At 35.3% G+C, this 25,674-nt stretch overlaps 1 protein-coding gene across 4 annotated transcripts in view; it reads left to right on the top strand.

Annotated features, from left to right (window-relative positions):
• Positions 1-25,674, top strand: part of SLC25A21 (solute carrier family 25 member 21) — a 513,974-nt gene that overhangs the window by 244,503 nt on the left and 243,797 nt on the right. The window lies entirely within an intron of this gene.

Raw genomic sequence — 25,674 nt, 5'->3', positions numbered from 1 at the left:
ATAAGAACTAGTATCATTAATTTCAGTCAGTGGTTGGTGGCTGGTGATTTATAGCTTTAATATAAATGAAGAGTTAATTCCCAAGGGATTTTATATTTTTAATTTTTTTATATCCCAAGATAAAACAGATACAGATTTGGTGTAAGGGAGAATTTGAGTCTAAGAATTTTAAGTCTCTGGAATGTGTTGCTCAGAAAGTTGCGGAACTCAAGAATTTGTGGGCTTGCTTTTGCTTAGATACTTTAATTATTAGAGATTCACCTTTTGTAAGGGATTTATTCACCTTTCAAATAAAGTGTGTGAGGTTCCCTGGATTATAATGAATAGAAAAGGCATAGTTTTGCCTGAGATTTAGACAGTAGTTCTTAACTCATGTCCTAAAAGATTAATAATAATGTAATTTCCACTTGTTGTCCAAATAAGCCTCTTTTTAAAACAATTTGGGTTTAAACAAATATGAATTTTAAAAACACTAGTTTGAAGTTTAAAGAATCTAGTTAAAGTTTTATGTTTTTCTAGCTAATCTTTTCCCTTTATTTACTTTCCCTGAATGCTAGCTTGTAGTCAAAAGCCATATCTGAAGATTTGCTTTAATCTTTCAGCCATGCTTAGCATCAGAGAACTTTATGCTGCTAAAATCTTAGGATCCAAATGTCTCCTCACCCATCTCTTCTATTCATTTCCTCTTTCGGTAACTAAAAGAGGAATTGTGAGTAAGATTAAAAAAAAAAAAAAGAAACCCACCCTGCTCTTTTTTTATCCTCCTATTTACAGCACAGAAGCAAAAAGAGAAAGAGATACCATGATATTGCTAAGTCCGTTGTTTCCCTAATCAGTAAGCTTTCCATCCCAGGATGGACTTGAGGAGGGTACTGAATAGCTTTATGATTACTCTTACTGAGCTTAGAGATAGGTCTAATGTGGAGGTGGGTGGAGGTTTTATTAGTTTAGCTTCTCTGTTTGGTGTTAGTGTCTGCTTTAGCTCTGGGTATATTAGCCAGAAAAATTTCATGAGAAATTGTCTTCTTCTGGAGCCTGGATATTTTATAATAGAACTTTTGAACAAAACCTAAGTAAAGTTTTTGAGCAAAGACCACTGATTTCCATTACAGTCAACCTCTCAAGGTTAACAAATGATTCTGCTGTTGAAGTTGACATACATCAAATACCCTGGTTTGGAGGTGTCCCTGTTTTGGCACTGGAGAGCTGGTAGCATAATCTTCAATGGAGGCATGATCCCCACCAACTGAGTTTCTCTATGAAAGCTGCAACCAGGTGAAGATTCATTTTTAAAATCCAAGAGTGGTCAACCCAGGTGGGGCTCATGCTCACCTTCCCAACTTTATAGACATAAACTAGACATCTTGTAAGTCCTGTCCTATGTGAGGAACCATCTTTTAGTCGTGCAGCGAATTCCAGTTTTAATTTTAGTTTTTAACTAGATCTGATTGGGGTGTGTCCTGATTTTAGTTATTCAACTAACCATGCTTTCATCTTGGGATATAAACTTCCATTAGAATAACTACAGTAGGCTTTTAACTTTAATGTAATTTTATGTAATGCTACCAAACAACAATACCTAATATTTATTTAGTGCTTTTTCTTAAGGCTTGAAGTAGTTAATGTGCTTTTACTTATTTAATCCTTATAATATCCTGTGAGGAATATTAGAAGTAGGCCTTATTATCTCCATTTTATAGGTAAAGAAATGGAGTCACAAAGTAGTAAGGGAGTTTGCGAATGTTCTATGAGTTCCTAGTGCACTCATGATGATTTTTCAGTTTTCCTGCCTTCCCTTCTCAGGGGACCTTGTTGCCTTGCTATATACTATAAATACATTATACAGTGTATAGTTTTACTATTCTCAGGCCCATCAAGTTTAATGGGGTAGCCTGGCATGGTTCCTAGAGCAGGATCATGTACATGATAAATATTACTTTATAAGATGATGGATTTTGGCTTGAACATGGTTTACAGTTTAAAAATGTAACAAAAGGGAGCATGTCTCATTTAGTTTTGTTTCTCTAGCAACTAATGTGGTGCCTGGCACATAGTAGGCACTCAATAAATATTTGTTAAACAAATGAAAACACCTCATTGAAAAGTAGCACGATAAAGAGCTAGACTATTAAGACAAATAAAAGGAAGTACTACTTCACTCAGCAGGAAGTGCTTAAATAGGACAACCTACCTCCACCATAAATCCCTTGGTTCTTGTTGAGGATCAGCCGCTGATCTGGGTAGAATGTAGCTCCAACCAAGTGTTTTGACTTATGGAGTTATTGATCTTAGAGCTGAAAGGGCCATTTGAAATCATTTAAGCCTTCTCTTCAAAAAAAATTTTTTAATAGAGGAGGAAATTGAGATTGTATTTCATTTTGCCTTTTGAAAACAGAAATTACCACACAGGCAAATTTACTTTTAAATTGTTTCATTGAATTATCTGGGAGGCATATATTTTTTTCTTACTTATATGGAAAAATTTGCAAGATTGAGGTGCAGAAAGTTTAATGACTCTTTGGGATCACACAGAGAATCCACGGCATAATCCAAAAGAATTATATTTCATGACTATTTCATAGCAAATGGACACTAGTGTCAGAAACTTCCCTTTCAAAACATCATGCTTCATATTACAGAACATCTCTAATTAGTTCAAAATACATGATTAAAATCCTTGAAAATTAACTTTATTTTAATTTGACATCACCAACCACAAAATGACACAGAGCAAAATTCTGAGAAGACTTCTAGTTGCCCCTCCCTTATATACAGTTAACAAATCTTGTGAATTCTAATTCCATGTCTTTTAAATTTACCTGAATTACTGAATTAGACTCTTAACCACACCTCTCTGCTCTCTATATCCCTCCTTGAATCAATTTTCCACAACTAAGCTTTCTAACACATAACCCCAATGTTTCTCTTCTGGTTTAAATCTTGTACTTGCTCCCCCTTGCCAACACAATAACGTATAATGTCCTTCTCAGAGCACCTCCCCACCCCCCACCCCCACCCCCACCCCCACCCCCCACCCCCGTCTTCTGGCTTCTGCCCATCATACCAGCCTCACAAGCATTCACCACACTGATCTATTTATGCTTCCTGAACTCTGTTAATCTACTTCTACATCTTTGTGAAGGCTTCTCCTGCTAGGACACTTTTGCTCTCCACTCTATCTGGCAAGTTATCCTCATCCTTGTTACAGTGACCTCCGAGAAGCTTCTCATTTACCTCTAGTTTGAATTGCGTGCCCCTCCTCAGAGAAACGATTTTATACTCACAGTTGGAAGTAATATTTATGATTTTCACTGTGTAAATGAAAATATCATGGCTTTCAATAGTCCATTTATTCCCTCAAGGAATGTTTATTGAGGCCTGATATGTGTCAGGTATGATCGCAGTCTCCCATACTTTAAATAAGGGACTCAGGAAACTATCTCAGGGTGCACTGAACTTAACAAGCGGAAAAGCAAATGAGTCCATGGGAGTCTGAAGGAGAGGTGTCAAAATTAGATAGATCAATTCAGGGAAACCTTCCTAAAAGAGGTGATTTTTGAGCTGAATTTTGAAGAACAAGTAGGAGTTAGATTAAAAAGCAGAGGGATGGGTGTCATAAGCAGAATGCAGAGCATTTGGGTAAATCATTGCAGAGGTACCTAACTCCCTCAGATGGCTACAAGAAGTTTGATATGGTAGGATGTGCGTATGGGGACGAGATGGTAGGGGACAAGACTTGAGAGGCAGGAGGATGCCCGATCATGAAGGCCCTCGTGTGTTAGATTGAGGAATTTAAAATTCATTGCAACCGTTATTGAGAGCCATTGAAGGATTTTAGGTAGAAAGGTGAGAGGAATTTGCTGTGAAAAGATTATTAGGGTAGTAATGTGAAGGATAGATAGATATGGGGTTGTGTTACGAATGGTAGAGCAGGGGTTTGAAGAGGGTTTAGATGGTCTGAAGGAAGGAATATTAGTTGTGTAATTTAAACGAGAAGTTCAAATGTTATATAAGGCAATGGCAATGTGGATGAGGAAGAGTACATAAAATCAAGTGATATTAACAAGGTTAACTGGAGAACTTGGTGATTAGAGGAGGGGACTGAATGAAAGGGAAGAGTTTATCATGACTCTCAGTCTTCTGATTTTAGCAAGTTGTAGAATGGTGAACATTAGTTTGGTTTCTACTTTATATTATTCTAAAATCTCACTTTTTTTTTTTTTAATGTTCAGCAATAGAATAATGTTAAATGTTATTCTGAAAAACCTGACTGATGGTGGTTTTGTGTGGTGTTCTTTAGCTTGCCAAAACTTAATGGCTTAAGACAACAATGTATTAATATGTCTCTTGTTTTGGGGGGTTGATAAACTCAGCAAGGTAGTTCTCACTTGGGGTGCAGCTAGATGCAGGGAGGGCATAGTCATCTGAAGGCATCTTAACTCACATTCCAGGCTATAAGGACTGGTTGGACATTTCTCTCTCAAGAGGCCTCTGCATGTGGCTGTCTTGGGTTTTCTCACGACATGGTACTCTAAGAGTAGTTGGACTTCTTACATAGTGGTTGCTTCCCCCAGAAGTGAGTGTTCCAAGAAGCCAGGTGGAAGCTACAAGTCTTCTTATAACCTAATCTGGGAAGTTATACGGTGTCATATTCTATTGATCATGGTAGTTCTAGACCAGCCTAGATTCATGAGCGTAGAACAGATTCTAGCTTTCAAAGGAGGAATGATTGCACATACATGGAAGGAAAGAATTAATGGTAGGCATCTTGGAGAAAAGCTGTATTATAACCTCCTGTCATAATTCTTTTTAAGTCAATCAAGGTGACTTTCATCCTTTCCCCTTAAATACTTTTTTCTCTATCCTAATGGTAAAAGAATTACAGAACCACTTTTTATTTAGAAACTCAAGATGTTTTCCAACATCCAGTGTTTATAAGATGTTTATTCTATTTAACATTATAGCTAAGCCTTCTAATTCTAACCCATACAATTCCTATCATTTTTCCTTGGTCACACCCCCCAAATCTTCTCTTATCTAACAGTCTCTAATTGGAAACAGACTTATCTTTTAAGAAGAAAAAAATAATTGCAATGTCTACTTTTCCCATTCTTCTCCAAGACAGGGATAGTCAATGAACTAAAGCAATGAAAAACACATTTAAAACATAATACAGTATCTCTATAAAAGCCCCTGTTAAAAACTACTTAAGATGGGAATCTAATTCTCTACCGTTTTGATAGGAACAAAAGTCCCATGAACTGTGAGTGAGATATTTCAGTATTCATTTGACACATATTTATTATAGATGACTGTGTCCAAGCATCTTGCGTGCTAGAGTTGTTTACTTTTACAAGAATATGCTTGCTTGTTTAGAGCAGATTTTATTTTTTATGGAGGCCTTACATGGTGTTAGGTACTAAATTACCATTACTTTGAACTTTTTATAAAATATCATGATGTTAATGTAGCTATTCCTTATATGTCAATGGAGTCATATGAGATTGTTTTATAGTGACTTCAAGTTTTCAAAAAATGCTCCAAAATAATAAATTCCATTTCCATTTTCTCTGTGTAGTTATTTCTAACAAGCCCGCCATTATGCAGGATGAGGGAGTTCTTTCTTCACTTCCATTTAAGTGCTGTTGATATTTATAGTGTTAGTTTTTCCTGCAAATAAACTCCTTGAACAACTGGGCAAACTGTTACACATTTCTCCAGAATGATTCTTAGCCAGGAAAATGGAAAATGGGGTACATTTTAGGAAGAGGATTTTCTTTGCAAGGATTTTGTTCTGATTGAATAACCAGATGGAGAGTCACGGATTTGAAAATGTTTAGCTGAGTAGTTCGGCATTCTCAACTGGGTTCCACAGTAGGATGCCAAATAAAAATCACAATTTAAGCTGTTATGGATTAATGAGAGCCTGCAATACACATACCTACTCATTCTAACCCAGACCTAAATATGCATGCATTGTGGATAAATACATCGGAGGATAAACATGGATCCATAATGTACAATATTAACCTCCCATTAGCTAACCATGGTAAAGTTTGGAAAAGTGCTTCCATTATTTTTTTAAAAGCACAACACTCTACTTAGAAGCTTAATCCTACCATAAACATTGATTGAAATCCGGCAAAAAATAAAATAAATAATCAAATTAACCACATTTTATTTAAAAGCAAAACTATCACGTTTAATGTTTCTGGCATTATTCCTTAAGTAAATTAGTCCTCTTTGGAGTACCTGTTTATTTTTCACATGTGACTATTATAAATTCTTATGCTGTGACTATTGCCAGGACTTATGAATTATTCTGAGTTGTTTTAAAGATAAGGGTATCAACTCGGTATTGTCATAATGAGGCAAACTATACCAGGAGGCAAAACTGCTCCCTGGGAAAGATTAGATGCTTTAGGAAGTCAGCATTAATGCTTCTGGGCCTCTGAGGTATCATTAAAGAGTCAGTGTTTTAGGGCCCTAGCTTCCATTGCCTCAGGTTGTATGCTAGGTCCCAAGAATTCCTAATGAAGGCTGGTTTCTACACAGTGAAGGGAATAGGAAGATTTTTTTCCCCCCCAAATAGTTGCTTATAGTCTACTGCTGAGGCTATTAGCTGTTGCATCTGTGATTTCAGACACCACAGAGTTCATTATTCATATTTTTGGGGACATGTACAAAGCTGGATTCAAGTCAGTTTTGGTTGCTATTTCCATGCTTGGATAAGGCAAGGGCACTGTGGATATAATGAATTTGCTATAAAAGGTAAAGTTTTTCCCCACACAAACTATATACTGGGCTGGTTCTCCATACTACTAGAGTTGCTTATTTCCTGGTCATCTAGCTAGAGGTAGCATCAGAATCTATATCGAATAAAATAGGGACACAGTCCAACATTTCAAATGCATGCTGTTGGTACAGACTCCCATGGGAATTTCCTAGCCCTGCTGCAGAGCTGTCAATTTCCTTAGCATTGTCCAGGAAAATGAAACAAAAAGAAGCCCCTCTGTCGCTTCACCTTTCAATCTTTAGAACTCCAAACATAGAGATGACTCTTGGAAGAGAGAATAAGTGATAAAGAATAGGTTCAGGCTATTTCTAGATTGAGTTACCTAAAGATGTATTGAAAACATTCTGATTTATTCAAATGTCTAAAATATCATTTTATGAATTCAATAATTTTTCATGCTTTAAAAAAAAAGTCATTAGTGGCATCAGTACAACCTAGAAATTTCTCTAATGTGCCAAAATGAAGAAATGAGACATATTCTACAAGGGCTTGGTTATTATAACTTTTCAGCGGTACAGAATTAGTACACAATGCCCTCTTTAGATTTAGTTGGAAACAGCAGATAGTCTTTACAATTCTTTTTTTTTGTGGATGGGGCACCATACAAACATTATGAATGTATTCCAAAATATTTAATATATGAGTGCCAGTGTAGTTAAATATCCAAACTACTGTAGGAGCCAGTGTTCTAAGCCATGATCTCTTCTAAATCCACCGAGCTGATCCTCACCCAGGTGCTCTTTCATGTACTAATCCTAATGTGTTTCATTACCTATGTTGCCCTCTCTGCTTTCTCTTTTACCTGACTTCTTGGTTTTGTTATTTGGCATCTTAAGATAAATGTCATTCCACCCGTATCCTTAGATAGTTCTGAGAAGTTCCCTACCGCAACTGACTTATCTTTCTTCTCTCTCTTCCAAAGGTCTTCTTCTTCTGTTCTCCCTCAAATGTCTTTGTTTAAATTTATTACTTCCGTTTTCTTTTATGATTAATGCTTTTTGTGCCCTGCTAAAAAATTGTTGCCTACCCCAAGGGCAAGTTTTGATACACTGTGTTTTTGTTATCATTCAGCTAAAAATATTTCTAATTTCTGTTATAATTTCTTCTTTGTGACATGAGTTATTTTGAATTGTGTTAATTCCAAATAATTAGGGATTTTCTGGATATTTGTCAATTATTGATTTTTAATTTAATTCAGTCATAGTCAGAAAATATACTCTTTTTGATTTCAATTTCATCCAATTTATTGAAACTAGTTTTATGGCCCAGTATATAGTCTGTTTTGGTAATGTTTCTCATACACTTGAAAGACTGTATATCCTGCAGTTGTTGAATGGAGGGGTTTATAAATGTCGGTATGGTCAAGTTGGTTGATGATATTCATCTCTTCTTTATACTAACTGATTTTCTGTCTTCAGCTAATAACTACGTTTGCGAATTTGTCTATTTCTTTTTTCACTTTTGTCTGTCATTGCTTTATGTATTTTGAAGCTCTGTTATTAGGTGAATGCATATTTAGGATTATTGTGGGGTTTTTTGATGACTTTACCCTTTTATCATCATAAAATGTCTTTCTTTATTCTGATAATATTCTTATTCTTAAGTCTACATTGTCTAATATTAACATAGTCATTTCTGTTTTTTTTAATAATTAGTGTTTGCACAATATATCTTGTTTTTTTTAGCCTATCAGTGTTGTTATATTTAAAGTGGATATCTACTAGACAGCATATAATTGGGGCTTATGTTTTAATTTAATCTAACTGGATAAAATCTGCCATGTAATGGTTTAAACCTTTCACATTTAATATAATTATTGATATAGTTGGGTTGAAGATTACTATTCTGCTCATTGTTTTCTTTTTGTTCCACTTTAATTTGTTCCCTTATCTCTCTATCCTTGCTTTCATTAAGATCATTATTTTTTTAATTAATTAATTTGTTTATTTATTTTTGGCTGTATTGGGTCTTTGTTGCTGCACATGGGTTTTCTCTAGTTGTGGCAAGCAGGGACTACTCTTCGTTGGGGTGCACGGGCTTTCTCATTGCAGTGGCTTCTCAATTGTTGAGGAGCACGGGCTCTAGGCACGTGGGCTTCAGTAGTTGTGGCTCACAGGCTCTAGAGCACAGGCTCAGTAGTTGTGGCACATGGGCTTAGTCGCTCCTTGGCATGTGGGATCTTCTGGGACCAGGGATCGAACCCATGTCCCTTGCATTGGTAGGCGGATTCTTAACCACTGTGCCACCAGGGAAGTCCCAGGATTATTTTTTACTGTTGTATTTTACCGTCTTTATCACCTCATTAGCTTTACATTTTTACTTTTTATAGCTTTATTTGGTTTTAATTGATATACAAAAACCACATATTTAATGTATACAATTTGATGGGTTTGGACGTATACATACACCCATGGTAGCGTCACCACAGTCAAGGTAATAAACATATCCAACACCTCCAAAAGTTTCCTTGTTCGTGTTTAGTAAGAACACTTAACATGAGATCTACACTATGAACAAATTTCTAAGTGCACAATACTACATTGTTAACTATAAGCACTAGGTTATACAGCACATATCTAGAACTTATATCTACCATAACTGAAACTTTATACCCATTGAACAACTCCCCACTTCCCCCTCCCCCCATTCCCTGGCAACCACGAATCTATTTTCTGTTTCTATAAGGAAAAGAGACTTTTTAGATATTTTAGATACTTTGACGATTTTAGTGGATCATGCATTATTTGTCCTTCTGTGACTGACTTGTTTCACTTAGCATAATGTCTTCCAGTTCCATGCATGTTCTCACAAATGGTAGGTTTTCTTCTTTTTGAAGGCAGAATAATATCCCATTGTATGTATATACTGCATTTTCTTTATTCATTTGTCTGTTGATGGACATTTGTGTTGTTTGCGTATCTTGGCTATTGTGAATAATGGTAGAATGAATATGCAAGTGCAGGTAATCTCTTTGAGGTCCTGATTTCAATTCTTATGGATATATACTCAGAAGTGGGATTGCTGGATCATATGGTAGTGCTATTTTTAATTTTTTGAGGAAACTCCATACCATTTTCCATAGCTGCTGCACCATTTTACATTCCCACAAACAGTGTATAAAGGATCCAATTTCTCTACAACCTCAGCAACACTTGTTATCTTTTGTTTTTTTGATAATAGCCATTCTAACAGGTGGGAAGTGATATCTCATTATGGTTTTGATTTGCATTCCCTCATGATTAGTGATTTTGAGCACCTTTTCATATACCTATTGGCCATTTGCACATCTTCTTTGGAGAAATGTCTATTCAAAGTCCTTTGCTCATTTTTATTTTATTATTTTTCCCGGCGTCGGGTCTTAGTTGCAGCGCACTGGCTCTTTGTTCCAGCACGTGGGCTTCTCTCTAGTTGTGGCACATGGGCTTCTCTCTAGTTGTGGTGTATGGGTTTTCTCTCTCTAGTTGTGGCGTGCGGGCTTAGTTGCCCCACGGCATGTGGATCTTAGTTCCCCGACCAAGGATTGCACCCGCATCCCCTGCATTGGAAGGCAGATTCTTTACCACTGGACCACCAGGGAAGTCCCCTCCTTTGCTCATTTTTAAATTGGGTTATTTGTTTTTTTGGCTCATGAATTGTAGGAGTTCCTTATATATTTTGGAAATTAACCCCTTATCAGATACATGGTTTACAAATATTTTCTCCCATTCTATAGGTTGTCTTGCACTATGTTGATGGTTCTTGGTTGTGCAGAATCTGTTCAGTTTGATATAGACCCACTTGACTATTTTTGCCTTTTGTTGCTGTGCTTTTGGTGTCATATACATGAAATCATTGCCAACACCAATGTGACAAAGATTTTCCACTATGTTTTCCTTTAGGAGTTTTACAATTTCAAGTCTTTTATTTAAGTCTTTAATCCATTTTTAGTTGATTTTTGTGTATAGTGTAAGATAATTGTTCCATTTCATCCTTTTGCATTTGGATATCCAGTTTTTCCACACTATTTGTTGAAGAAACTGTCTTTTCCTCATTGTGTATTCTTGACATCTTTGTTGAAGTTTAGTTGACCATGTATGAATGAATTTATTTCTCAGCTCTCTGTTCGGTTCCATTGGTCAGTATGTCTGTCTTTATGCCAATACCATAATTATTAACGACTATAACTTTGTAATATATTTTGAAATTATGATGTGTGGTGCTTCCAGTTTTGGTCTTCTTTCTAAAGACCACTGGATCTTTTGTTGTTCCATATGAATTTCAGGATTTTTTTTTGCTATTTCTGTAAAAAATGTCATTGGGATTTTGATGGGAATAGCATTGAATTTGTAGATTGCTTCAAGCAGTATGGACATTTTAACAGTATTAAGTCTTCCAATTCATGAACGTGGGATGTCTTTCCATTTATTTGTGTCTTCTTTAATTTCTTTCATCAATTCCAAAGCTAGATAAGGACAGTACAAAAAAAGAAAATTACAAGCCAATATTCCTGATGAACATAGATGCAAAAATCCTCACCAAAATATTAGCAAACCAAATTCAACAATACATTAAAAGCATCATACATCATGATGAAGAAGGCTTTAGTCATGGGATGCTAGAATGGTTTAAGATACACAAATCAATAAATGTGATACATCACATTAACAGAATGAAGGATAAAAATCATAGAATTATTTCAATAGATGCAGAAAATGCATCTGACAAAATTTAATACCTTTCTTGATAAAAATGATGAACAAATTAGCTATAGAAGGAATGTCCCTCAACATAATAAAGGTAATATATGACAAGCCCACAGCTAAAATGGTGAAGAACTGAAGGATTTTTCTCTAAATCAGGAACAAGAAAGGATGCTCACCTTTGTCACTTTTATTACACATAGTACTGGAAGTAATAGCCAGAGCAATTAGTCAAGAAAAAGAAAAGCCGTCCAGATCTGAAAGATAGAAGTAAACTATCTGTTTGCAGTTGACATGATCTTTTACAAGCAAACTGTAAAGACTCCACCAAAAAACTGTTAGAACTAATAAACAAATTCAGCAAAGCTTCAGGATACAAAATCAACATATAAATAGCAGTTGCATTTCTATACATTAACAATGAACTATATGAAAGGGAAATTGAGAAAACAATACCATTTACAATAACATCAAAAAGAATAAAATACTTAGGAATAAACTTAACAAAAAAGGTGAAAGACTTGCACACTGAAAACTACAATACATTGATGAAAGAAATTAACAAGACACAGATAAATAAAAAGATATCCTGTGTTTATGAATTTGCTTTATTTTTAAGTGCTTGCTTAAGGGTTTACAATATGTATTCTTACTTTAATTTAGTCTACCTTAAACTAGTATTGTACCACATTCCGTATTATGTAATAACTTCACCACAGAATGTTTCCAGTTTTTGCATCCCGTTCTTTGTGCTATTGCTGTCATGCATCTTACTTCTGCATATGTTATAAACCCCACAATACATTGTTATTATTTTCTTGCTTTAAGCAATCTACTGTTGTTTAAATAAATTTAAAAATAAGAAAAATTATTTTACATTTACTCACACATTTATCATTTCTGATGTTCTTCATTTCCTTGTGGCGATCCAAATTTCCATCTGTTATCATTTTCCTTCTGCCTATAGGACTTACTTTAATATTTCTTATAGTAAAAGGATTTGCAGGCAACGAATGCTGTCAAATTTCGTGTGGAAAAAAATATTTATTTTACTTTTGCTTTTTAAAGATATTTTTCTCTGGATATAGAAAGCTAGGTTGTCACTTTTTCTTTTTTTTCTTTTTTTTAATACTTTTAATTGGAGTATAATTGCTTCACAATGCTCTGTTAGTTTCTGTTGTACAACAAAATGAATCAGCCATATGCATACATATATCCCGATATACCCTCCCTCTTGAGACTCCCTCCCACCCTCCCTATCCCACCCTGCTAGGTCATCGCAAAGCACCGATCTCCCTGAGCTATGTGGCTGCTTCCCACTAGCTATCTGTTTTACGTTTGGTAGTGTATATATGTCCATGCCACTGTTTCACTTTGTCCCAGCTTACCCTTCCCCCTCCCTGTAACCTCAAGTCCATTCTCTACTAGGTCTGTGTCTTTATTCCCGTCTTGCCCCTAGGATCTTCATGACCTTTTTTTTTTTTTTTTTTTTAGATTCCATATATATGTGTTAGTGTACAGTATTTGCTTTTCTCTTTCTGACTTACTTCCCTACGTATGACAGACTCTAGGTCCATCCACCTCACTACAAATAAATCAATTTCATTTCCTTTTATGGCTGAGTAATATTCCATTGTATATATGTGCCACATCTTCTTTATCCATTCATCTGTTGATGGACATTTAGGTTGCTTCCATGTCCTGGCTATTGTAAATACTGCTGCAATGAACATTGTGGTACATGACTCTTTTTGAATTATGGTTTTCTCAGGGTATATGCCCAGTAGTGGGATTGCTGGGTTATATGGTAGTTCTACTTTTAGTTTTTTAAGGAACCTCCATACCATTCTCCATAGTGGTTGTATCAATTTACATTCCCACCAGCTGTGCAGAAAGGTTCTCTTTTCTCCATACCCTTTCCAGCATTTATTTTTTTTAGATTTTTTGATAATGGCCATTCTGACCACTGTGAGGTAATAGCTCATTGTAGTTTTGATTTGCATTTCTCTAATAATTAGTGATGTTGACCATCTTTTCATGTGCCTCTTGGCCATCTGTATGTCTTCCTTGGTGAAATGTCTATTTAAGTCTTCCGCCCATTTTTTAATTGGGTTATTTGTTTTTTTGATATTGAGCTCCATGAGCTGTTTGCGTATTTTGGAGATTAATCCTTTGTCCGTTGTTTGATTTGCAAATATTTTCTCCCATTCTGAGGGTTGTCTTTTCATCTTGTTTATGGTTTCCTTTGCTGTGCAAAAGCTTTTAAGTTTCACTAGGTCCCATTTGTTTATTTTTGTTTTTATTTTCATTATTGTAGGAGGTGGGTCAAAAAAGATCTTGCTGTGGTTTATGTCAAAGAGTGTTTTTCCTATGTTTTCCTCTAAGAGTTTTATAGTGTCTGGTCTTATATTTAGGTCTTTAATCCATTTTGAGTTTATTTTTGTGTATGGTGTTAGGGAGTGTTGTAATTTCAGTCTTTTATATGTAACTGTCCAGTTTTCCCAGCACCACTTATTGAAGAGGCTGTCTTTTCTCCATTGTGTGTTCTTACCTCCTTTGTCATAAATTAGGTGACTATACGTGCGTGGGTTTATCTCTGGGCTTTCGACTCTGTACCATTGATCTATATTTCTGTTTTTCTGCCAGTACCATACTGTCTTGATTACTGTAGCTTTGTAGTATAGTTTGAGGTCGGGGACCTGATTCCTCCAGCTCCGTTTGTCTTTCTCAAGATTGCTTTGGCTGTTTGGGGTCTTTTGTGTTTCCATACGAATTGTAAAAGTTTTTGTTCTAATTCTGTGAAGAATGCCATTGGTTGTTTGATAGGGATTGCATTGAATCTGTAGATTGCTTTGGGTAATATAGTCATTTTCACAATATTGATTCTTCCTCTCCAAGAACATGGTATATATCTCCATCTGTTTATGTCATCTTTGATTTCTTTCATCAGTGTCTTATAGTTTTCTGAGTACAAGTCTTTCATCTCCTTAGGTAGGTTTATTCCTAGGTATTTTATTCTTTTTGTTGTGATGGTAAATGGGATTGTTTCCTTAATTTCTCTTTCTGATTTTTCATCGTTAGTGTACAGGAATGCAAGAGATTTCTGTGCATTAATTTTTTATCCCGCAACCTTGCCAAATTCATTGATTAGTTCTAGTAGTTTTCTGCTGACATCTTTAGGATTTTCTATGTATAGTATCATGTCATCTGCAAACAGTGGCAGTTTTACTTCTTTTCCAATTTCGATTCCTTTTACTTCTTTTTCTTCTCTGATTGCCGTGGCTAGGACTTCCAACACTATGTTGAATAAGAGTGGCGAGAGTGGACATCCTTGTCTTGTTCCTAGTCTTAGAGGAAATGCTTTCAGTTTTTCACCATTGAGTATGATGTTTGCTGTGGGTTTGTCATATATGGCCTTTATTTTTTTGAGGTAGTTTCCCTCTATGCCCATTTTCTGGAGAGCTTTTGTCATAAATGGGTGTTGAATTTTGCCAAAAGCTTTTCTGCATCTATTGAGATAATCATATGGTTTTTATTCCTTAATTTGTTAATGTGGTGTATCACATTGATTGATTTGCGTATATTGAAGAATCCTTGCATCCCTGGGATAAATCCCACTTGATCATCGTGTATGACCCTTTTAATATGTTGTTGGATTCTGTTTGCTAGTATTTTGTTCAGGATTTTTGCATCTATGTTCATCAGTGATATTGGTCTATAATTTTCTTTTTTTGTGGTACCTTTTTCTGGTTTTGGTATCAGGGTGATGGTGGCTTCGTAGAATGGATTTGAGAGTTTTCCTCCCTATGCAATTTTTTGGAAGAGTTTGAGAAGGATGGGTGTTAGCTCTTCTCTAAATGTTTGATAGAATTCACCTGTGAAGCCATCTGGTCCTGGACTTTTGTTTGTTGGAAGATTTTTAATCACAGTTTCAATTTCATTACTTGTGATAGGTCTGGTTATATTTTCTAATTCTTCCTGGTTCAGTCTTGGAAAATTGTACCGTTCTAAGAATTTGTCCATTCCTTTGTGGTTGTCCATTTTATTGACATATTGTTGTTTGTAGTAGTCTCTTATAATCCTTTGTATTTCTGCAGTGTCAGTTGTGATTTCTTCTTTTTCATTTCTAATTTTATTGATTTGCATCCTCTCCCTTTATTTCTGATGAGTCTGCCTCAGGGTTTATCAATTTTTTTTATCTTCTCAAAGAACCAGCTTTTAGTTTTATTGGTCTTCGCTATTGTTTTCTTCATTTCTATTTCATTTATTTTCGCTCTGATCTTTATGATTTCTTTCCTTCTACTGGCTTTGGGTTTTCTTTGTTCTTCTTTCTCTAGTTGCATTAGATGTAGGGTTAGATTCTTTATTTGAGATTTTTCTTGTTTCTTGAGATGAGATTGAGTTGCTATAAACTTCCCTCTCAGAACTGCTTTTGCTGCATCCCATAGGTTTTGGGTCATTGTGTTTTCGTTATCATTTGTTTCTATGTATTTTTTAATTTCTTCTTTGATTTCTTCAGTGATCTCTTGGTTATTTAGTAGCGCACTGTTTAGCCTCCATATATTTGTGTTTTTTACAGTTTTTTTCCTGTAATTGATTTCCAATCTCATAGCGTTTTGGTCAGAAAAGATGTTTGATATGATTTCAATTTTCTTAAATTTGCTGAGGCTTGATTTGTGGACCAAGATGTGATCTATCCTGGAGAATGTTCCATGTTCACTTTAGAAGAAAGTGTATACTGCCACTTTCAGGTGGAATGTTCTATAAATATCAGTTAAATCTATCTGGTCTATTGTGTCATTTAAAGCTTGTGTTTCCTTATTTATTTTCTGTTTGGATGATCTGTCCATTGGTATAAGTGGGGTGTTAAAGTCCCCTACTCTTATTGTGTTACTGTCAATTTTCCCTCTCATGGCTGTTAGCATTTGCCTTATGTATTGAGGTGCTCCTATGTTGGTTGCATAAACATTTATAATTGTTATATCTTCTTCTTGGATTGATCCCTTGATCATTATGTAGTGTCCTTCCTTGTCTCTTGTAACTTTCTTTATATTAAAGTCTATTTTATCTGATACGAGTATTGCTACTCCAGGTTTCTTTTGATTTCCACCTGCATGGAATATATTTTTCCATCCCTTAACTTTCAGTCTGTATATATCCCTGGGTCTGAAGTGGGTCTCTTGTAGACAGAATATATATGGGTCTTGTTTTTGTATCCATTCAGCCAGTCTGTGTCTTTTGGTTGGGGCATTTAATCCATTTACATTCAAGGTTATTATCAACATGCATGTTCCTAATACCATTTTCTTAATTGTTTTGGGTTTGTTTTTGTGGGTCTTTTCCTTCTCTTGTGTTTCCCACCTAGAGAAGTTTCTTTAACATTTGTTTTAAAGCTGGCTTGGTGCTGCTGAATTCTCTTAGCTTTTGCTTGTCTATAAAGCTTTTGATTTCTCCATTGAATCTGAATGAGATCCATGCTGGGTAGAGTAATCTTGGTTGTAGGTTTTTCTCTTTCATCACTTTAAGTATATCCTGCCACTCCCTTCTGGCCTGAAGTTTCTGCTGAAAAATCAGCTGATAACCTTATGGGAATTCCTTTGTATGCTATTTTTTGTTTTTCCCTTGCTGCTTTTAATGTTTTTTCTTTGAATTTAGTTTTTGTTAGTTTGATTTATATGTATCTTGGTGTGTTTCTCTTAGGGTTTATCCTGTATGGCACTCTCTGCATTTCCTTGACTTGGGTGACTATTTCCTTTCCCATGTTAGAAAGTTTTCCACTATAATCTCTTCAAATATTTTATCAGACCCTTTCTTTTTCTCTTCTTCCTCTGGGACCCCTATAATTTGAATGTTGGTGCATTTAGTGTTGTCCCAGAGGCCTCTTATATTGTCTTCAAATTTTTCATTTTTTTTTCTTTATTCTGCTCCTTGGCAGTTATTTCCACCAGTTTGTCTTCCAGCTCACTTATTCGTTCGTCTGCCTCAGTTATTCTGTTATTGATTCCTTCTAGTGTATTTTTCATTTCAGTTATTCTGTTCTTCATCTCTGTTTGTTTGTTCTTTAGTTCTTCCAGATCTTTGTTAAACATTTGTTGTATTTTCTCAATTTGTGCCTCCATTCTATTTCCGAGATTCTGGATCATCTTTACTATCATTACTCTGAATTCTTTTTCAGGTAGATTTCCTATTTCCTCTTCATTTATTTGGTCTTGTAGGTTTTTACCTTGCTTCTTCATCTGTGACATATTTTTTTAACCATCTCATTTTTTTTTTTTTTTGGATGGGTGGGATTGAGGTCCTGTCTTACTGGTTGTTTGGCCTGAGGCTTCCAACACTGGAGTTTGTAGGCTCTTGGGTAGAGCTGGGTCTTGGTGCCAAGATGAAGAACTCTGGGAGACCTCACTCTGATGAATATTCCTTGGTGTCTGAGGTTCTCTGTTAGTCCAGTGGTTCGGACTTGGAGCTCCCATTGCAGGAGCTTCCACCCGCCCCCTGGCTCATGAATCAAGATCCTGCAAGCCACGTGGGGCAGCCAAAAAAAATAAAAGGAGAATAATAGCAAAGAGTAAAAAATAAAATTACGTTAGGAAACTAACAGATATGTTAGAAAAAATATAAAAATAAAAATATAGATGAAACAAGAACCGGAAGGTAAAACAGAACCACAGTAGTAAAAAAGAGAAGAAGAAGAAAAAAAAAAAAAAAAGATGGCAAAGACCTTGGCTGTGGAGGGCGGGGCCTAAACAGGGGTGGGGTTTGGGCAGTGGGCGGGGCCTATGCTTAGGACCCACAAGGCTGGAAAAGGCCCTGGTGGGGGGTGGGTGGAGGGTTGGGCTTAGGCTCAACAGGAACAGAAGGGGCCCAGCTGTGCCTTGTGCCTCTGGTCTCACAGGGTGGGGGACCCCACCTGGGAGCCCAGCAGGCTTCCTGAGCCCAAGTGGGCGGGGCAAACACCCTCTGCTCCTCTCCCACTCCCCTGGTCCTGGAAGGCCCCTCCCACCTGCCTCTGTTGCTCTCCCCAGGCCTCCCTCCTACACCCTCAGGATCCATGGGCTGGAGGGGGCTTTTGCAGGTGGGGGACCTGATGTGGGAGCCTAGCAGGATTCCCTGCCTGAGTCCACTTTTTTCTATCATTACTTTAAAAATGTTTGTCTAATAAATTTCTGATAATAATTCCACAGTCATTTTTTTATCTTTGTTCTTCTGTACATAATATCTTTTTTTGGTGGCTGAAATTAAGATTTTCTCTTTATCATTGCTTTACAGCAATTTGATTATAGTTTGGCTTTGAATGGCCTTCTTCTTCTTTATTCTACTTGAGATTTTTTTGTGCTTATTAAATACACAATTTATAGTTTTCCTTTAAACCCTTGATATATTTGTTGTAGCTGCTTTAAAATCTTTGCTAATTTCATTATTTCTGTCATTTCTGGGTCTGTTTCTGTGGATTGATTTTTCTCCTGGATATGGGTCATGTTTTCCAGCATCTTTGTTATTTTTGATGGGACTTTGGACATTGTAAATGTTACATTGTTGAATGTCTGGATTTCACTGTTCCACTTTAAAGTGTTTTTAGTTTGTCTTTCAAGTAGTTAAGTTACTTTTGGATCATGGTGATTCTTTCAAAGCTTGTTTTTAAGTTATTTAGGATGGATCTAGAGTATCTCTTATTTTACCACTACTTTAGCCCTGCTACAAAGTTGTGACCCTTCTGGAGTCTCTACTGAATGTTCCATTTTTTCAGTGGTATCTCTCTACTCTGGCTGTTTAAAACATGTGAATGTCTTCCAGCCCTATGTGAGCTCTGAGAATATTTTAGCTCCAATTCCCTCATAGTTGTTCACTTGGTCTTGTAGAATTTTATTATACACATGTGCATCCTATATTTAGCAAAAAACAAGACACCCTCGTGAAGATTTCTGGAGCTCCTTCTCTGCATAGCTGATTCCTCTCTGGTATTTTATCTTCCAAATTAGAGCTGCCTTGGCCTTCCTGAGTTCTAATATGTCTCCTAATTGAACAGACCACTGTACTTCTGTTGGACTGCCCCTTCCTGCACTTCAGTCTAGAAATTATTTCCAGGAAGAATGCAGAGGCGATCATAGAGATAATTTCATTTGTTTCCCTTCTTTTAGGGAAAACAGCCCTGCACTGCTGCTTATCCATTTTCTGAAAATAGCTGCTTTGTATTTTGTCCAGTTTTCTTGTTGTTTTTTGGTGGGAGGGCAAGTTCATATGTTTACAGTGGGAGACAAAATCATGGCCAGAATTGAAAGTTTTCATACTGTAATTTTTAAAATGACTTTTAAAGTATAGCATACATACAAAAAGTGCACAAATCAATAAATGTTCAGCCTAACAAAATTTTCACAAAGTGAACACACCTATCTAAACTAACATCACAGAACATAATCAGCACCCAAGAAGTCCCCTTTTTTCCCCTTCAAGATATTACTTTCTCCCAAGGAAGGGTAACCACTATTCCCGAAAAATACCACCCTAGATTAGTTTTGCCTTCTTTTGAACTTTACTGAAGTGGAATCATACAGTATGTATGGGTCTGTATTCTTTAATTGAATATATTTATAAGATTTATCCATTTTGTTTTATGTAGCTATAGTTCATTCATTTTAACTGCACTATAGTATTACAGTAAAATAATTTATTTGTTTTACTCCTAATGATCTAATTTGAAGATACTATTGATACATTTATGAACATTCTTATACATATCTTGTGGTGAATATATATCTTTCTGTTGGAAATATTCCTAGAATGGAACTGTTGTGTCATAAGGTTTGTGCATATTTGGCTATAGCAGAACCTGTCAGTTTTCCAAACTAATTTTACCAATTTATAGTCCAGTAATATATGGGAGTTTCAGTTGTTCCACATCCTCAATGACACTTGGTAATGTTTGTGTGTGTGTGTATACGTGTGTGTGTGTGTGTGTGTGTGTGTGTGTTCATTCATTTTAGCCATTTTTTTTATTATTCATTTTTATTGGAGTATAGTTGCTTTACAATATTGTGTTAGTTTCTGCTGTACAGCAAAGTAAATCAGCTATACATATACATATAGCCCCTCTTTTTTGGATTTCCTTCCCATTTAGGTCACCACAGAGCACTGAGTACAGTTCCCTGTGCTATACAGTAGGTCCTTATTAGTTATCTATTTTATATATAGTAGTGTATATATGTCAATCCCAATATCCCAGTTCATCCCACACCCCCTTCCCCCCTTGGTATCCATACGTTTGTTCTCTACATCTGTGTCTCTATTTCTGCTTTGTGAATAAGTTCATCTATACCATTTTTCTAGAGTCCACATATAAGCAATATTATATGACACTTGTTTCTCTCTTTCTGACTTACTTCACTCTGTATGACAGTCTCTAGGTCCATCCACATCTCTGCAAATGGCACTATTTTGTTCCTTTTTATGGATGAGTAATATTCCATTGTATGTATGTACCACATCTTTTTTATCCATTCCTCTGTTGATGGACATTTAGTTTGCTTCCATGTCCTGGCTATTGTAAATAGTGCTGCAGTGAACATTGGGGTGCATGTATCTTTTTGAATTATGGTTTTCTCAGGGTATATTCCCAGTAGTGGGATTGCTGGGTCATATGGTAGTTCTATTTTTAGTTTTTTAAGGAAACTCCGTACCATTCTCCAGTATGGGTGTACAATTTACATTCCCACCAACAGTGCAGTAGGGTTCCCTTTTCTCCACACCCTCTCCAGCATTTATTGGTTGTAGATTTTTTTTGATGATGGGCATCCTGACTGGTAGGAGGTGATACCTCATTGTAGTTTTGATTTGCGTTTCTCTAATAATTAGTGATGTTGACCATCTTTTCCTATGTTTTTTGGCCATCTGTATGTCTTCTTTAGAGAAATGTCTATTTAGGTCTTCCACCCATTTTTTTTATTGGGTTGTTTGATTTTTTAATATTGAGCTCCATGAGCTGTTTGTATATTTTGGAAATTAATCCCTCATCAGTTGCTTCATTTGCAAATATTTTCTCCCATTCTGAGGGTTGTCTTTTCATCTTGTTTCTGGTTTCCTTTGTTGTGCAAAAACTTTTAAGTTTAATTAGGTCCCATTTATTTATTTTTGTTTTTATTTTCATTATTCTAGGAGGTGGGTCAAAAAAGATCTTGCTGCGATTTATGTCAGAGTGTTCTGCCTATGTTTTCCTCTAAGAGTTTTATAGTGTCTGGCCTAAATTTAAATCTTCAATCCATTTTGAATTTATTCTTGTGTATGGTGTTAGGGAGTATTCTAATTTCATTCTTTTACATGTAGCTGTCCACTTTTCCCAGCACCACACATTGAATAAACTGTCTTTTCTCCATTGTATAGTCCTGCCTCCTTTGTCATAGATTAGGTGACCTTATGAGCGTGGGTTTATCTCTGGCTTTCTATCCTGTTCCACTGATCTATATTCCTGTTTTTGTGCCAGTACCATACTGTCTTGATTACTGTAGCTTTGTAGTATAGTCTGAAGTCAGGAGCCTGATTCCTCCAGCTCTGTTTTTCTTTCTTAACATTGCTGTGGCTATTTATGGTCTTTTGTGTTTCCATACAAATTGTAAAATTTTTTGTTCTAATTCTGTGAAACATGCCATTGGTAGTTTGATAGGGTTTGCATTCAATCTGTAGATTGCTTTGGGTAGTATAGTCATTTTCACAATATTGATTCTTCTAGTCCAAGGACATGGTATATCTCTCCATCTGTGTTTGTCGTCTTTGATTTCTTTCATCAGTGTCTTATAGTTTTCTGAGTACGGGTCTTTTGCCTCCTTAGGTAGGTTTATTCCTAGGTATTTTAGTCTTTTTGTTGCAGTGGTAAATGGGATTGTTTCCTTATTTTCTCTTTCTGATCTTTCCTTGTTAGTGTATAGGAATGCAAGAGATTTCTGTGTATTAATTTTATATCCTGCAACTTTACCAAATTCATTGATGAGCTCTTGTTTTCTGGTGGCATCGTTAGGATTTTCTATGTATAGTATCATGTCATCTGCAAACTGGCAGTTTTACTTCTTTTCCAATTTGGATTCCTTTTATTTATTTTTCTTCCTTGATTGCTGTGGCTAGGACTTCCAAAACTATGTTGAATAATAGTGGCAAGAGTGGACTGTAGCAGATCCTGTAAGTTTTCCAAACTAATTTTACCAATTTATAGTCTAGCAATGTATGGGAGTTTCAGTTGTTCCACATTCTCAATGACACTTGATAATGTGTGTGTGTGTGTTTGTTCATTTCAGCCATTCTGATGGGTGTATTGTGATATTGCATTGTGGGTCTAATTTGCATTTTCATGATGGCTAATTCATTGGAGAACTTTTTCTTATATTTACTTATATGAAATGACTTTAAGACTTGTACCCCTTTTTTCATATTGATTTGTGAGAGTCATTTACATGTTCAGGATAAAAGTCATTTGTCGATATACATATTGCAAATATCTTCCCCCACCCTGTGGCTTTTCTTTTCACTCTTGTAATTATTCTCTTGGTGAAACTTTTTTAAAAATTAATGTAACCTAATTTATTTTTCTTGTATATTGCACTTTCTGTAACCTGTTTAATAAATCTTTGTCCATCCCAAATATCTGAAAATTATATTCTATGTTTTTTCTTTAAAGTCTTATTGTTTTACTTTTGATGTTTAGATGTACAATCCATCTGGTCTTGATTTTTGTATATAATGTGGTATAAGAGTCAAGATTTCTTTTTTTTCCTATATGGATATCCAGTTGTCCTAGTACCATTTATTGAAAAGACCTTCCTTTCCTTATAGTTCTTCAGTGGTGCATTAGCTATAAATCCTGTGATCCTATATGCATAGATTTACTTGTGGATTTTAAAATTCTATTCCATTGATATATTTATTTATTCGTATGCCAATATCACATTATCTTACTATAGCTTTATCATACATCTTGATATGTGGTAGTGTAAGCCCTCTAACTTTGTGCCTTATCATGATAGACTTAACTAATCTTAGCTTTTGCATTTCCATGTAAAATTTTGCATTTTAATGAGAAGAATTAGCTTGTCAATTTCCATAAACATACTGTAATTTTTTTCTATTATATTGTCATTTCACTGGGGGTAAAGGACTCCATTTTTGTATCTTTAGAACCCAGTATGTTCCTTGCATGTAAAAAGTGCTCAATGTATGTTCATTGAATGAACAAATCAAATATTATCCTTAATGGGAAAATCATTGGTACCACTGTTATCTCCTTTGAGTATGGTACAGATATGGTACAAATTCACCAGTTATGACTCGGTGAATTTCACATAGAAACAAGGACAATTCACTGTCAGTCTAGGGCAAAGTTTACTGGGCTACAATTTCTAGCTTGTTTGTTAGTATCTAAACAATCTTAAAGGATGACTCAATTTTTAAGAATACATTAGACCTAAAAATCTAAAAGTTGTTTTATGCAACAGTTGAAAGCAAACAGATCCACTTTCCCATATGATTGATTGTAAATCATGAATCAGTAATTATCAATGTAATTTGTTTTCCTAATACACAGGTAGTATGTGGCCAATATTTATTGAACAAAAATGAGTGAATTAACTTTGGTTAATTTTAGAATTCCTGTTTGGTTAAGTGCCATAACATTTCCCATAAGATCTATGGAATTGCTAGGGCTTTTCCTTTTCTGTTTTTGTAACTTTAATCTACTATAATTATCTGTGAAACCCAGACTGCAAAAATGGAAGTAAAAATGTTCAAATTTTCATTCAGTGTAGCATTACTACATAAAACATGTTTGTCTTCTCTCTCTCGTGACACTTCTTCCAGGGACACTTAAAGGAGGTATGATGGAAAGTCTCTACTTGGGAATGGCCCAATTTTTTTTAAGACACATGATACCTTCTCAGCATGTGGAGCCTCTCAAATAATATTTACATTAGTTTGTTTAGAGATTCTGTTAGGGTAGCTGTCCTGATTATAAAGAATATATAACCTGCCATGATTTTAAAATGATGTAAATATAAACATAGTTAAACTGACTTAAATCCATATTTTAAAAAATTATATCACATTCCTACCACCTGTGTGTGAACATAAAATTTTAATGGGAGCCTGTTTTATAATTCTAAATTTTCTATGGAAATAAGACTGTAATTGATACCAAGAATTATTTTACCTTAATCAATAGTTTTTCCACACATGTGTCTCTGTAAGAGGATAGATATATTGTTTAAAGAACATTTTGCCCTTCCATAAATGTAAGTAGGAGAAAAAGTTCTTAAAATTAAAACAGTATCTAGAAGAAAGGTTAACTGGTTTACTTGCCCAATGCAGAAAAACTTCAAAACTTGCCTCTTCAGCTACATTTTGTGTGTTTGTTTTTATTTATTTGACTGATTTCCAGAGTTGAAATGAGTAATCAGAAAAGAAAAGGTTGGAGAACTGACAAAACAAAATATCTTCAGGACATCTATACAGAATAAGAGCTTTCTATGGTGGTGTAATTTCACTTACAGAGAATGAAATTCATTGGCAAGATCTTTACTTTCATTCATCACCATCATTTGTCTTCGTGTTTAAGTATGTGATATAATAATGTGGTCTGCGGTCTTTATTAAGGAAACATTTTGATTGCAAATCAAGTGAGTGTATATCTCTGATTCAATCAAAATTCCTACTATCTGTTCTTCTGAATAATTACCAAAAATTCAGCCCTTGGACATTTCAAGTCTTTGGGCTGATACGTATACATATATACATATACGTACATATACATACACATACACACACATATATTTCTCCCATTCCATGAAGGGACTATCAAGGAGAAACTTTTTCATTTCAGGAGATAGAGAAATTGCTTTGGACATAGGAAGTGCCATTATGAGGTCCTAATTCTAGAGTCATATATTATACCAACGTCAATTTGCTGTACCTCTTAGCAAGTATTCATACAAAGATTAAACTGTACTTAGAAATAATTCAGTGCTTTTAAAGATGGATTAGGAATTTTTACCCAAAAAGATGACTCCATAAACAAATCATGTTCAAACATGGATGGACAAACCTAATGAAGATATAACCTAATAAGTAATTTCCTAATTCCCAGCATGGAAATAGCTGTTTAAATCTCATTGTGAAGCAGTTTAAAATAAAGTATTATATCTGATGCTAAAGTGGATTTGGTAAAGAATT

The sequence above is a fragment of the Balaenoptera musculus genome, chromosome 2 (assembly GCF_009873245.2).
Source record: "Balaenoptera musculus isolate JJ_BM4_2016_0621 chromosome 2, mBalMus1.pri.v3, whole genome shotgun sequence".
In the NCBI taxonomy this organism is placed as follows: Eukaryota; Metazoa; Chordata; class Mammalia; order Artiodactyla; family Balaenopteridae; genus Balaenoptera; species Balaenoptera musculus.
Note: the sequence above shows the minus strand (reverse complement) of the source record. Positions and strands in the feature narration are given on the sequence as shown.